Source organism: Pseudorca crassidens, chromosome 17, assembly GCF_039906515.1.
Source record: "Pseudorca crassidens isolate mPseCra1 chromosome 17, mPseCra1.hap1, whole genome shotgun sequence".
Taxonomy (NCBI): Eukaryota; Metazoa; Chordata; class Mammalia; order Artiodactyla; family Delphinidae; genus Pseudorca; species Pseudorca crassidens.
The window spans coordinates 10958170-10970699 of NC_090312.1; the positions used below are offsets into that span (position 1 = coordinate 10958170).

The 12530-nt window shown below is 46.6% G+C and overlaps 1 long non-coding RNA gene across 1 annotated transcript in view; it reads right to left on the minus strand.

The window, feature by feature from the left end:
* The window catches only part of LOC137210746 (uncharacterized), a 28176-nt gene extending 20672 nt beyond the window's left edge, over positions 1 to 7504 (minus strand). Inside the window, exon 1 of the long non-coding RNA XR_010936694.1 lies at positions 7405 to 7504. This is a non-coding gene — a long non-coding RNA (uncharacterized lncRNA). The remainder of the gene's footprint in view (positions 1 to 7404) is intronic.
* Positions 7505 to 12530: the final 5026 nt, after the last annotated feature.

Sequence of the window (12530 nt, forward strand, 5' to 3'; positions counted from 1 at the left end):
GACAGTCATTTGCGCTTTGGGCTACGTACGTAGGAAGTGTGTGGTTAAACAGGCTGACTCTGGGTTTATAGCTAAGTTTAAAAACATAATGGATATTTGGATTCATTTCAGGATTCAGCAAATTTGGGTCCACATCCTGGAAATAATAATCCTGTTCTTCTCTGCACTGGTCAGATGCCATCTGGAGAATTTATGTATTTCTAAGAGCCATATTTTAAAGGGATGTGCGCAACTGGCCATGGGGTCAGACAAGGGCACAGGAGTGGAGGGAAGGATCTAGAAATCTGTTATTTGAGAAATTGAAGATCTGGGGGACACTGTGTTCGAGTGTTTGAAGAGCTGCTGGATGGGAATAAGGGTTGGGCTTGTCCTGTATCGTTCCAGAAGGTGGAATCTGAAACACAGAAAGGAAAGTTATAAGGACAGAGGCCTTGGCTCTATTTAAGGAAGAACTTTCAATCTGATTCCTTCTTCCAAGGAGGCTGGCCTGAGCTGGGAACTGAGTCCTCTGGGTCTGTCTGGGGCAGGGTCCAGTAGCTGTGGGAGTCTGGGGCAGAGACAACCACGGGGACAGAGCCACGCCAAGTCTGTGGGAGAGAACAGTACCAAGACCACAGGCAGGAATGGAGAAGAAAACGGGAGAGACGCCAAGCCTCAGGAGCCAGGCAGAGTTACCAGCACTGGCACCGCCTCAGCTGGCCGTCACCCATCAGTGGCTTTACGGAATATGTGCAGAGCCATTATCTTAAAGACTCCAAGTTATAAGAGAGGCCATGAGCTGGTCTCCGGCAAAGTCATTGTGTCAGGAAATGCTCTGATCCTGGAGGTGTTCAACAAATACCTGGTGACCATCCCACTTTCATTGGTTCAATTCTTTTTTTGCGGTACGCGGGCCTCTCACTGTTGTGGCCTCTCCCATTGCGGAGCACAGGCTCCGGACACGCAGGCCCAGCGGCCATGGCTCACGGGCCCAGCCGCTCCGCGACATGTGGGATCTTCCCGGACCGGGGCACGAACCCGTGTCCCCTGCATCGGCAGGCGGACTCTCAGCCACTGCGCCACCAGGGAAGCCCGGTTCAATTCTTTTAATTTTTTTTTTTTAACAATTCTTTTAATTTTTAATCATGGTAAAATACACAGAACATAAATTTTGCCATCTTAACTATTCTTATACAGTGCCATTTTAAACTGTACATTTCAGTGCTATTAAGTATATTCACGTTATTTTGCAATCATCATCCACCTCACCATTATCAATCTCCAGAACTCTTTCTATCTTGTACACATGAAACTCTGAACTCGTTAAATAATAACATAATAACATAACATAATAACATTCTCCCTCCTCGAGTCCCTGGCAACCACCATTCGACTTTCGTCTCTATGAATTTGATGAATTTGACTCCCCTGGGTCCCCCTGTAAGTGAAAAAATACAGTATCTGTCTTTTCATGACCAGTTTATTTCACTTAGCATAACGTCCTCCAGGTTCATCCATGTTGTGTAGCATGTGTCAGAATTTCTTTCCTTGTTACACCTGAATAATATATGTACAAACCATATTTTGTTTATTCATTCAGCCATCAATGGACACTTGGGTCAACTGGATTGGATTGATTGATCCAAAATTGGATCAATTTTGTACCAGGCCCTCTGGTAGGCACTGTTAGTCAATACTATGACTATGACCTTCAGGGACCTCACAGGATCCGTGGGAGTGGGGGAAAGGCTGGAGAGGGGGAGTGAGAAAGTGTCAGATATGTAAACCAATTTTTAATAACACATTTTGAATAATAATAATGTGATACAAAGTCTGTACCAGATATAATGGATATACAGTGAAGGAAGACGTTGGTTCTGGGGATGGTGGGAAGGAAAGGGTGAGACTGTTTCTTAAGGAAGGCAATGTCATACAGCAGAAACTAATACAACATTGTAAAGCAATTATACTCCAATAAAGATGTTTAAAGAAAAGGAAGGCAATGTCTGAGCTGATGAGCTCAATACTGCTAGAGAACTTTTTTTGAAAAACTTGAATCTGGACTATGTTGTAGCCAGTGGCTCCCAAAAGCTGGACCAGTTGCATCTAACTCCTTGGGACAGCTTTCAAAAAATAGCGATCCCAGTTCCCAAGCCCAGAAGTTCTGATTCAGTGAATCTAGGGTGGAGGGCAGGAGTCTCTTTTAAACAGCCCCTCCTGGGGATGTTGATGTACCAATCGTGTTGGCAGGCACTGGAGAAACCTTGAGGTTATTAGGTCCAGGTTGCATTTTAGATAAACCTCTCTGACCTCCCTGTGGAGGGGGCAGGAGGAAGGAGTTAAAAAAAAACAAAACCCAAGGTAGAGAAGCTAGTTCCACACCATGAGTACAATATTCCATGGCCCGGAGATGCTGATGATGTCAGGTGTGGTATGTTCATCCCTCCATTCATTCAAATAGTATTTGGTACACACCTACTTTTTGTTACCTGCACTAGACTCTGCTGGAAACCCCTTCCATTTCTAAGGTCCTATATCCTATTAATCATATTTAAAAGTGCTTTAACAAATGGAATGTGGCAGAAATAAGGTTGTGTGAGTTCTGAACCTAGACCATAAAAGTCCTTGCAGCTTCCTCTCTTGTTCCACTCAGAACCCTGCTGCTATGTCAACAAGCCTGGACTTACCTGCTAGGGAATGAACAACCACATAAAACCGAGATAAGCCATTCAGCTGACCTGGAAGATGACCACAAGGTATGAGTGAACCCAGCTGAGATCAGAGGAAAACTACGTAGCTGATTCCAGCCAAATTGTCAGCCCACAGAATTATGGGCTAAATGATGTTTTTTTAAGCCACTAAGTTTTGGGTGTTTTGCTGTGCAGCATAAGCTAACTGATACACTCTCCTTGGCCCTGGGGCCTTTATACACGCTGTTCCCTCTGCTTAGAATACTCTTCCCTCTTTCTTTGTCTGGTTGACTCCTATTCATTACAGTTCAGGAAAGTTTTCCCTGATCTTGATTAGGTTAAATCCCTTCATTGCACTTTTTGCCTCTCTGGTAGCACTACAATAGCTGTAATTTTACATTTATCTCTGTATATTATTTGATTATGGTCTTTCTTCCCTATTAGACTGTAAGCTTCATGAGCCCAGGGACAATGTCTGTTTTGTTCACCATTACATTTCAGCACCTAGTACAGTTCCTAGCACATAGTAGGTGCTCACTAAATATTTGTGGAATGAAAGAGTATGTTATAGCCCTGGAGGAAACAAACTTTGGGGGGGGTGGGGGTGGGGGCGGTGTGGGGGGGTGTTCTTTAAAATAGTAATCCTCACACCAGTCTTCTCCTCCCACTATCCTGGGAATTAAAAACTAGACAAGTCATTGTATAAGAATGTGTCTTGTAATTTTTAAAGGACTGTACAAATATTAGTTCTTAATTGTTAGTGTTATTATTCTGGGCTGGCAACAGCTGGCTTTGGGGGAATCCTAGCTTTCTCATTCCCCTAAAATGTCCCCAGGCAGTTTCCTAGCAGCTACAATTGTGGCTGGATAAGCAACTTACAGGCTGAAAGTCTCCCCTAGAGTTAAAACACAGATATGTAAATATCTCTGTAGCTGCAACCTAGCAAATAATCTCCAGGCTGGTTAATTGCAGAACTTGATGGTAATGATACCTATGCTGAGTTCAATTAAGGACTATTTACAAAACCAATGGGGGAGGATTTTCCGCTTTTTCTGAAACAGTAGGCACCGACTGAAGGGACCTGTTATTTTACAGTTAAATCTATGGCTCAGATACACCATAAACTCCATAGATTTGGTGTCTGCAAACTCCATGCCCTATTTTGATCCCCTGGAGCTCAGTTTGCAGAAAGAGAGCACAAGTCTAATTAATGAATCGCTCCAAAAACAGACCCTCTGTGTGCAACTTTTCTGAGTCTCAGTTTCTTCATCTGTAAAATGTATGTATTAATAGTCTTACCTCATAAGTTTATTTTGAGATTAAATGAGATAATCGTTGGAAAGTGCTATTAGAATCATGAGAACAGTGCCAGGCATAGAGTAAGCATTCAATACATTTTAACTATTATTGGTTGTTATCATCACTGTACTCCTATTAACACATACAGTTGCTTCCACCCTGGACAACATACCAGCTTGAGAAGCCTGCTCGGAAATCTTCCTTGCCCAATTTTGCTTACTCAGAAAGTGAATGGGTTTTTTCACATAGCTGTTGAGTGGAGATGTTTCATAAAGTATGCAAGCATTCATTCATGAGACAGGGGTTGAGCACACATTGTGTATGGTGCTGGGTATATAGAGGCGAATAAGAGTCCTTGCCCTAGGTCTACAGGGGAGAGACGAGGTTCACTGCAGTAAAGGCTCCACCGACATTGACCCCCGGATGCTATGGGAACATAGAGAGGGGCCAACCCCACCCCAAAAAGTTGGCTTGCTCTGGTCCACTGGGGGTTCCCAGGTGGAGAAGAGGGTGAAGCCCTTATTAATTTCATGCAAAATGGAAGAGGACCTTCCTTCCTTCCTTAAGAGATTGTTGCGGTGACCTATTTCTCTGACCCTTTTATCACAAAGCTCCATTAAGTCTGGAAATGAAGCTTTTAAAATTAATGATCTAAGGATGGAAAGCATTTTCCCCGATGCTCAGCATCTCTGGAGGAAATGCCATTGGGTGTTCACCTTTTGCAAGGAGGGGTTTTGTTAGTAGTGTGATGAGAAAGACCTCATCACATCTCACATTCTTGTGACCTGGGCTCAAAGAGTGGCTCCAGGACTGACAATAACTAGATATACTATGGCGGTCAGGTTTTTGGGGAGAAATACCTCCCTGGGCATTAGGAAATCTGATTCTGTCTCTGATGACACTGGCCGGCACATGCAACCATGCTCCAGTCATTAACCTTTCAGCGAACTGGTGAGTCCAACTTGAGAATATTTAACAGGTATTCCCAACGCAGGTGGGGAATCACTGCTCACCGCAAGTATCTGTCTGTCCCTCTCCTCTGCTCCTTCTCTTGCTCTCCCAACTGGAAAAACAAAGAAACGAACAAAACTCCTCCCTGGGATCCCTCTAAGCTTCATGTTACTCTTCCATCTCTCCCCTTCATTACTCCTGAGCTTGAAAAATAATAATAACTTAAAAAATACTGATATTGCAATATTAAAAAAAAACAACACAGAATATTTATTATGTTCAAGCACTTTGATGTGGCTTAATTCATTTAATCCTCCTAACAACTTTATGATATGGGTACTTTTATTATCTCCATTTTATAGCCAGGAAACTGAGGCTTAACACTTTCAGCTAGGAGGCAAAATCACACTGCTAGTATGTGAGCCCGAATTTAAGCCCAGGCTACTGACTGCAGGGCAGTTCTTAACCACTTGGTTCAGTGCGTCAATTTCCCATTCTTTCCTAACCTTGTCTCCCCACGGCCCCCAGAATGTTTTCTTCTCTGTACCAAGGATCTCCAAGTGGCCCAAAGGGGAGCCTCTTGTAATGGACATTTGTTAGGTTTGGGTGCCTAGTGTCCATTTCCTCTTCCAGAAAGCATTTCTGCTCCTGTGGAATTACCTCTTCCCACAGGCTGGAATCAAGATCTTGCCTCCTCCTGGCTAAAGAAGAGGGGAATGACGCAGGCTGGAACTTGACCTGTAAGCAGCAAGGTCAAGGAGCCTGGAAGACTTTGGCATTCTGTTCAATCCCTCTAAGCAGGTGCCAACAAATTCAGTAATCAAAATAAAAAATATTTTAATGCAATCCTTCTAAAAAGAAAAATTAATGGAAAAATTCCAAAATGAACAAAATCTCAAAATGTAAAAGAAAGATAAGGTCAGTATGACTGAATTTCCCTTTCGCCTTGGGCTCCATTGTGGCTGGGCATGGCACTGCTGACCATTCTCCATCGTAGGGGCCCCCTGTGTGTTGCCCTTTAACCCTTTGTACCTGCCTCACTCTCTTTGTTTCCTGACACCGATGGATGCACGAGGTGCTTGGGCTCCGCTTTTTCTCATGTGGTTCTCTGCACACGAAAGGCCCTTTCTCCTCCCACCCTACTTTGCTGACAAACTCACCTTCCTTCACCTCCTTCTCTATGCATCAGCTTCTTGGTCTCTAAAATGGGGGTAATAAATAACACCTAAGTGATAGCCTTGGGCGCATTAGATGAACGTTAATATTTGTACAGCACCTGACTCAGGTGAGCACTCAGGGGCCACGTCAATAGCATCATCGTCGTCCCACAGTACAGCAACCTGCTGCCTAGCCTCCCACCACCCAAAGGTCAGGGGAGCTGCCTGATATTGGCTCAATGAAAAACTCACACCTGCTTCCCTGTCTACTTTTCTGCCTGCCCAAGTGTCAATTACAGACTTCTCTTCCTCCAGCTGCTCGGTAAATGGAGTGAGGTCTGCGGTTTTGGCTTACAGCTCCCTTCCTCTCCCTATCCACTCTCTCCAGGCCGTGTCATAAATGTCCACAGCTTCAAGTGTGCCCTTTTACCTGTGACACATCTTTGCCATCCATATCTCCAGGCCCAAATGACCAAATGCTCACTAGAGGTGTCACCTGTGCCTACATCCCACTACGAATATTACTAATAATAGCGAGTGACTGACGATTGATTGCTAACTGGGTACTCCATACCAAGCCAAGCACTTTACCTGGATTACTTCCTTTCACCCTGTCAAAAACCTCATTTTACAGAGAAAACACAAAACGAGAAAAAATAAAACAACAGCGAAACCAGTAGAGTGGTGGAAACAGGATTTGCACCCAGACAATGTGACTCCACAACTGGGAATAGATGCTTCTGCTAAAACAGTTTATCCAGAGTTGCGCCTTTTAGAGAACATTTTTTTAAGTGAGCTGAGGAAAAGATGACACAGCAGTGGTTCTCAATTTTGCCCCCAACCCCAGGGGACATTTGACAATGTCTGGAGGCATTTTGGGCTGTCACAGCCGGGAGGGTGCTACTGCATCGGCTGGGTAGAGGCCAGGGATGCTGTTAAACGTCCTACGATGCACAAGTCCCCACAGCAAAGAATTATTTGGTCCGATGTGTCAATAGTGCCAAGGACGAGAAATCCTGCTTTATGGCTACGAAGCAAGACAGGGAGAAGCTAGTAAAGGGTGTTGGCTCTGTAGGTGCTGGCTCCCCTACTCACCAGCTGTGTAGAGCCTTCCACCTGCCCACTTCCCGCCACCCTCAAGCCCACTACCCGGCGTCCCCGCCCAGCAAAGGTGAAGACTCAGCGGCACCCACACTGCCTTCCCAGCACAAAGCACAAAAAGGAGCTAATTACCTTCCTCCTCAAAACCTTCCCCTTCCCTGCTCTTTATCGCGGCTAAGAATACCACCCTCCGCCTCCTCCTTACAGGTGAGCACCACTGTGCCCACCTTGCTTGTTCTCACCACTGCCCCTCGACTCTCCCTCCAGCCATCAGTCACCAAGCTGTGTGTCTTCTGGCTCCCAAAAGCCTCTCCTGCTCTTCCTCTCCTTTCCATCTTCCCTAACCTACTTTGGGCCAAAATAGCTTCTTATGCTATTTCTTCCCCACTTATGAGACGGAAGTCACTTTTTATTCATCTACATTGGGATGAATTCATTTCGCCCAGAGCATGAATGTCACGAGGAATTAAACGAGGGACCTTTAAGAGCCCGCCTAATCCCTAGCCTGTGAACCCAGGAAAAGTTCCTGATGGCTTCTGAGTGTTCTGCTCCTTTCCCTCTGGCCCTCTCCTGCAGTGGACAAGGTGGTCCTCCAGGTCCAGGGCTCTTCCCCGCCCACCTCACTTTAGATCCCGTCCCCTCTCACCCTCAGGACCTGTTCCATTAGGGACCCTGCCCTTCCTCTTCAACCTCTCCCACCCTACTGGGACTTTCCCATCAGGCACAGATGCTCGCTCGCCCACCCTCTTTGAAGGATCCTCCACCCTCACCTCCCACGAGCTAGCCTGCCATGTTTCTGAAAAGGATTGTCTACACTTGCTGTCTCCTACTCATTCTTCAGCCCACCGCAATCTGGCTCCCAGTCCCTCCACTCCATTCAGGCTGTTCTGGCAAAAGTTATCAGCCTTCCAGTTGTCAAAGGAGATGGGCACTTGCTCTCCAATCCTTCTTTGATTGGACTTGCAGTGGCATTTGAGAGTGTTGGCCATTCCTTTCTTCTAGGAGTAATTTCTTCCCTTGACCCCTGGTTTTCCTTCCACTTCCCTTCCTGGACCACCCGCCCCCTCCCCAGTCTGCTTTGTGGGCACCCCTTCCTCTGTTGCCTACGGTGTCCCTCAGCGTTCAATCTTGATCCCAGTATCTTCTCACTCTACACATTCGTCATGGGTGAATTCATCTGCAGCCTGCACCCATAGCTCTAACCACCAGGAGAGGGGGTATAGGGTGATAGTTAAGAGCCTGGACTCCAAAACTCCTCTGTGAACTAAGTGTTTGACCTTGGGCCAATTACTCAACATTCCTGTGCCTCAGTTTCCTGAACTGTAAAATGGTGCAAAGCTTTTTAGACTCATTGCTTTCCATGACCAAACTTGTACCATTTCCTCAGACCATGCTGAACCTTGTAGAGTTACCCAAATATATTACACGCTCCTACTCAGGCTCAGTCTTTGCTCAGGCACGGAGCGGGTGCCTGGTCAATATCTGTGAATAAATGAATGAATGCTGACCTGCTTTGTGTCTCCCCGGAAACAAACCTTGAGACAAGGAATTGGGTGCAGTTAGTTTATTTGGGAGGTGATTGATTCCAGGCAGAGCAAATGAGGGAGTGAGAAAGTGAGGCAGGGAAGAGAGAAGAGGCATAGGGAGTTAATGAGAGAGTTATAACTGGGGGCAACGGGACTCAGTTCCACTGGGGATCCTCTGAGGAACTGTGTTGAAAGCACTTTAGGACTGTTCCCCTTTAGGGATGGGAGGCTGTGACATTTATCCACTGACTGGTTGGAGGCTGCCCTGAGGCTGTTAGGCATTTCCCATCTGGGCAAGATCCCGAAGGCTTGGGGAAAGACCCCAGGCAGAGAGGAAGAGAGGGACACGTGCTTCAGGTGGACAGTTCCTCTGGACAGATGGAATCAAACTGCAGCTGCAGGTGAGCTCAGAGGTGGGTCCAGGGGACAGATTGCCGGGCATCAGCAGCACTGTGCTTTTTGCTCTGGCTGACGGGCCTGTGCCCCCTCATCTACCTAGATAAGTCCCACCTCTTCCTTGAAGCTTAGTTTAAGAGCCCCCACTTCTTAGAAGTGGTTTCTAACTCCCTGCTATAGGTTGAATGTTTGTATACCCCCAAAATTCATATGTTGAATTTTATAACCCGCAATGTCATGGATATTAGAGTTGGGGTCTTTGGGAGGTGCTTAGGTCATGAGGGTGGAGCCCTCATGAATGGTATTAGTGCCCTTATAAAAGAGACCTCAGAGATCTCCCTTGCCCCCTCCACCATGTGAGGACACAGCAAGAAGACGGTTGTCTATGAACCAGGAAGAGGGCTCTCACCAGACATCAAATCTGTCAGCACCTGTCTCAGAGTTTCCAGCCTCCAGAACTGTGAGAAATAAATGTGTGTTGTTTATGTCACTAAGTTGGGCTTCCCTGGCCCTGGTCTGGGAAGATCCCACATGCCGCGGAGCAACTAAGCCCGTGCGCCACAACTACTGAGCTCATGTGCCACAACTACTGAAGCCTGCGTGCCTAGAGCGCGTGCTCTACAACAAGAGAAGCCATCGCAATGAGAAGCCCACACACTGCAATGAAGAGTAGCCCTCCTCACAGAAACTAGAGAAAGCCCGTGCACAGCAACAAAAGACCCAACGCAGCCAAAATAAATAAATAAATAATAAATAAATAAATGTATTAAAAAAAATAAGTCACCGAGTCTATGGCATTCTGTTATAGCAGCCTGAACTGACTAAGATACCCACTCCCTTCTGATTTAGGAAAATTTCTAAATTTTCTGTGACACCCTGGACATACCTCTATAAGAGTAATCATGTCTCTGCTTTCTAAATAGAACTTTCTTGTCTTTCTCGGAGAGCAAGAACAGTTCATCTTTGCAGATCTATTGCCCAGAAGATTTTTGAGCACTTAACCAATGACTTAATGAATTCAAATTCACCTTGCTCAGGGCCCCAATCAGAGTAAGTGGTCAATAAATGCAGGCTCCTTTGCTTTCCCTCCAACTCAGAGAGTTTGCCATCTGACTGAGGAGGGCACGTACCGAGCAAGCATAGAATGTGATCGATTCGTTCTTTATTTTTTTTTTAAGATTTATTTTATTATTTATTTATTTTTGGCTGCGTCAGGTCTTAGTTGTGCTGCGCGGGCTTCTCTCTAGTTGTGGCGCATGGGTTCCAGGGCGCGTGGGCTCTGTAGTCTGCGGCACGCAGGCTCTCTAGTTGAGGCGCGCGAGCTCAGTAGTTGTGGCGCACAGGCTTAGTTGCCCTGAGGCATGTGGGATCTTAGTTCCCTGACCAGGGGTTGAACCTGTGTCCCCTGCATTGTAAGGCAGATTCTTTACCACCGGACCACTAAGGAAGTCCCTGATTCTTCTTTAAATGAACAGAAGTGCTGGGGGAGCATAAAGGAGGGCACAATTAACTGGGACTGTACCAATGAGACTGCAGTTATGTCGTCTGACAGTCTTAATTACTTACAGTTTTAACTTTCCAGAGCCATTAATAGAGCCTCTGTTGCTTCTTCCATTACACTGGGCTTTCCCATTTGAAAGCCTCTCCTCCAAAGCGGAAGATACAGGGAGCTAAGGGACAGATTGAACCTGCTACTCTAACCTGGTTTACCTCTCTCATTCATTGGAGTTATCTTTATTGAAGGTCTCCTAGGGGTCAGCACTGTTCTTGGCACTGGGATACAGGAGTGATGCAGACAAGCAGAGTGTTGCCCTAAGGCAGCTTACCCATGCAGGGGGAGACAGATGATAAATAAGCGACCAAATAAACAGGACAAATTAAGCCATGACAAGGGCTCTAAAGACAAGTAGATCCAATGGTTGGGGAAAGCCCCTTTTGAGGTCTCTGAGCTGAGACCTGAGCTTCTGAGCTGTGAGCTGAGTTCAACGAAGAGCCAAGCAGGGATTCTTCCAGGCAGAGGAACTAGCAGCTGCAAAAAGGGCCTTGGGCAGGACCCTGGACTCCCGGGGCCGAACCAGGAGCTTGTCCCACTGCTTCTGGCCACTGAAAAAGAGTTGCAGAAAAGAGACAAACTGCGTCTAAAACTGACGTCCGGTCCTTACTTAGAGTTGAGCAGCTGGTACCCAACTTTCAGTGCCTGGCAGGCTCATTTCAAGTTTGGTTTTCATTCATGGGGATGTTGTTCCTTCTTCAAGTCAGATTGGGTTTCAAAGGAATTTGAGACACAGCAAAACCACCAAGCTGCATCCTCCAGGTAGAAAACCCCCTAATGTGGCATTTCCGTGGGAAGCCACAATGAATCACTCCCGCTGGCCACCTAGTCCAGGCCTGAATGGATGGAGATTTACTCTGGTTTTCTCAAACTTTGTAAAGTCTCTCCAGACGTTTTTAACAAACCCCCCCGCCCCCACCCAGTGTCCTGACTCTCAGGTTAGAGTAAAATAGCAAATTCTGTGAGGTTTGCTGAGTTTCAGATTTCACCAGAAGGGGGTCTGCCATAGCCACTAACCTTTTCCTCTGCAGAGAGCAGTTTCTGAAATGCTGCAAAGAAAAATAATCTCTGGGTGATAAGGAGGTTAATGAAGTTTCGAGGCTTTGTGAAGTAGGTATAGATGCACAGCACACCCTCCACCACTAAAACCCTTCTTTCTCTGCTATCTCTTGTGGTAATAAAGACAATCATGGCTATCATTTATCTGAGCATTTACAGTGTGTCAGTCCCTGTCTAAACATTTGGTTTCCAAATCAAACCTAGCAAGGTGGTATGACCACCTCATTTCATATTTGAGTAAACGGAGGCTTGGAGAAGTGAAGTGACTTACCCAAGGTAACACAGTTAGAAAAAAGGCAAAGTCCAGATTCCAACCCGGATCAGGGTCCGAAGTCCATACTGTTACTGTGCATACTATTTCTATACTATCCTGACCCGGAAAGGTCCTAGCCCCTGGCACTGGGCAAATAATGAGGAAATTAGCAAAGCGGAGCCGTGAAAGGGGGCAGCCAGGTAAAGTCATTTATTTTATGAAAAAATAGGGGAAACGGCCAGGAGATTGCAAGTTCATTCTCTGCAGGATGGGAGAGAGGCCAAGGTCCTTTCCTGGTGTCCGGGGACTTACAAAGGCACCTCCCAAGGCCAAGGTTTTGTCGGGACAAATCCCACCCGTTCTACCTCTGAGCGAGGAGAAAGCAGGCCAGCGGGGGTGTGGGGCCGAAAGGGGTAGGATGCCCGACCCCGGCCCAGCTCGCACGCCGTTGTCTGGTGTCCGAGACCCCGCCTGCCCCGCGCGCGGCATCGGAGAGCCAGCCCAACGCCCCTCCTAAGTGCCGGCGGGCCAAGGGTTAAGCGAGGCGGGAGCCCCCGGCGTGGGGCG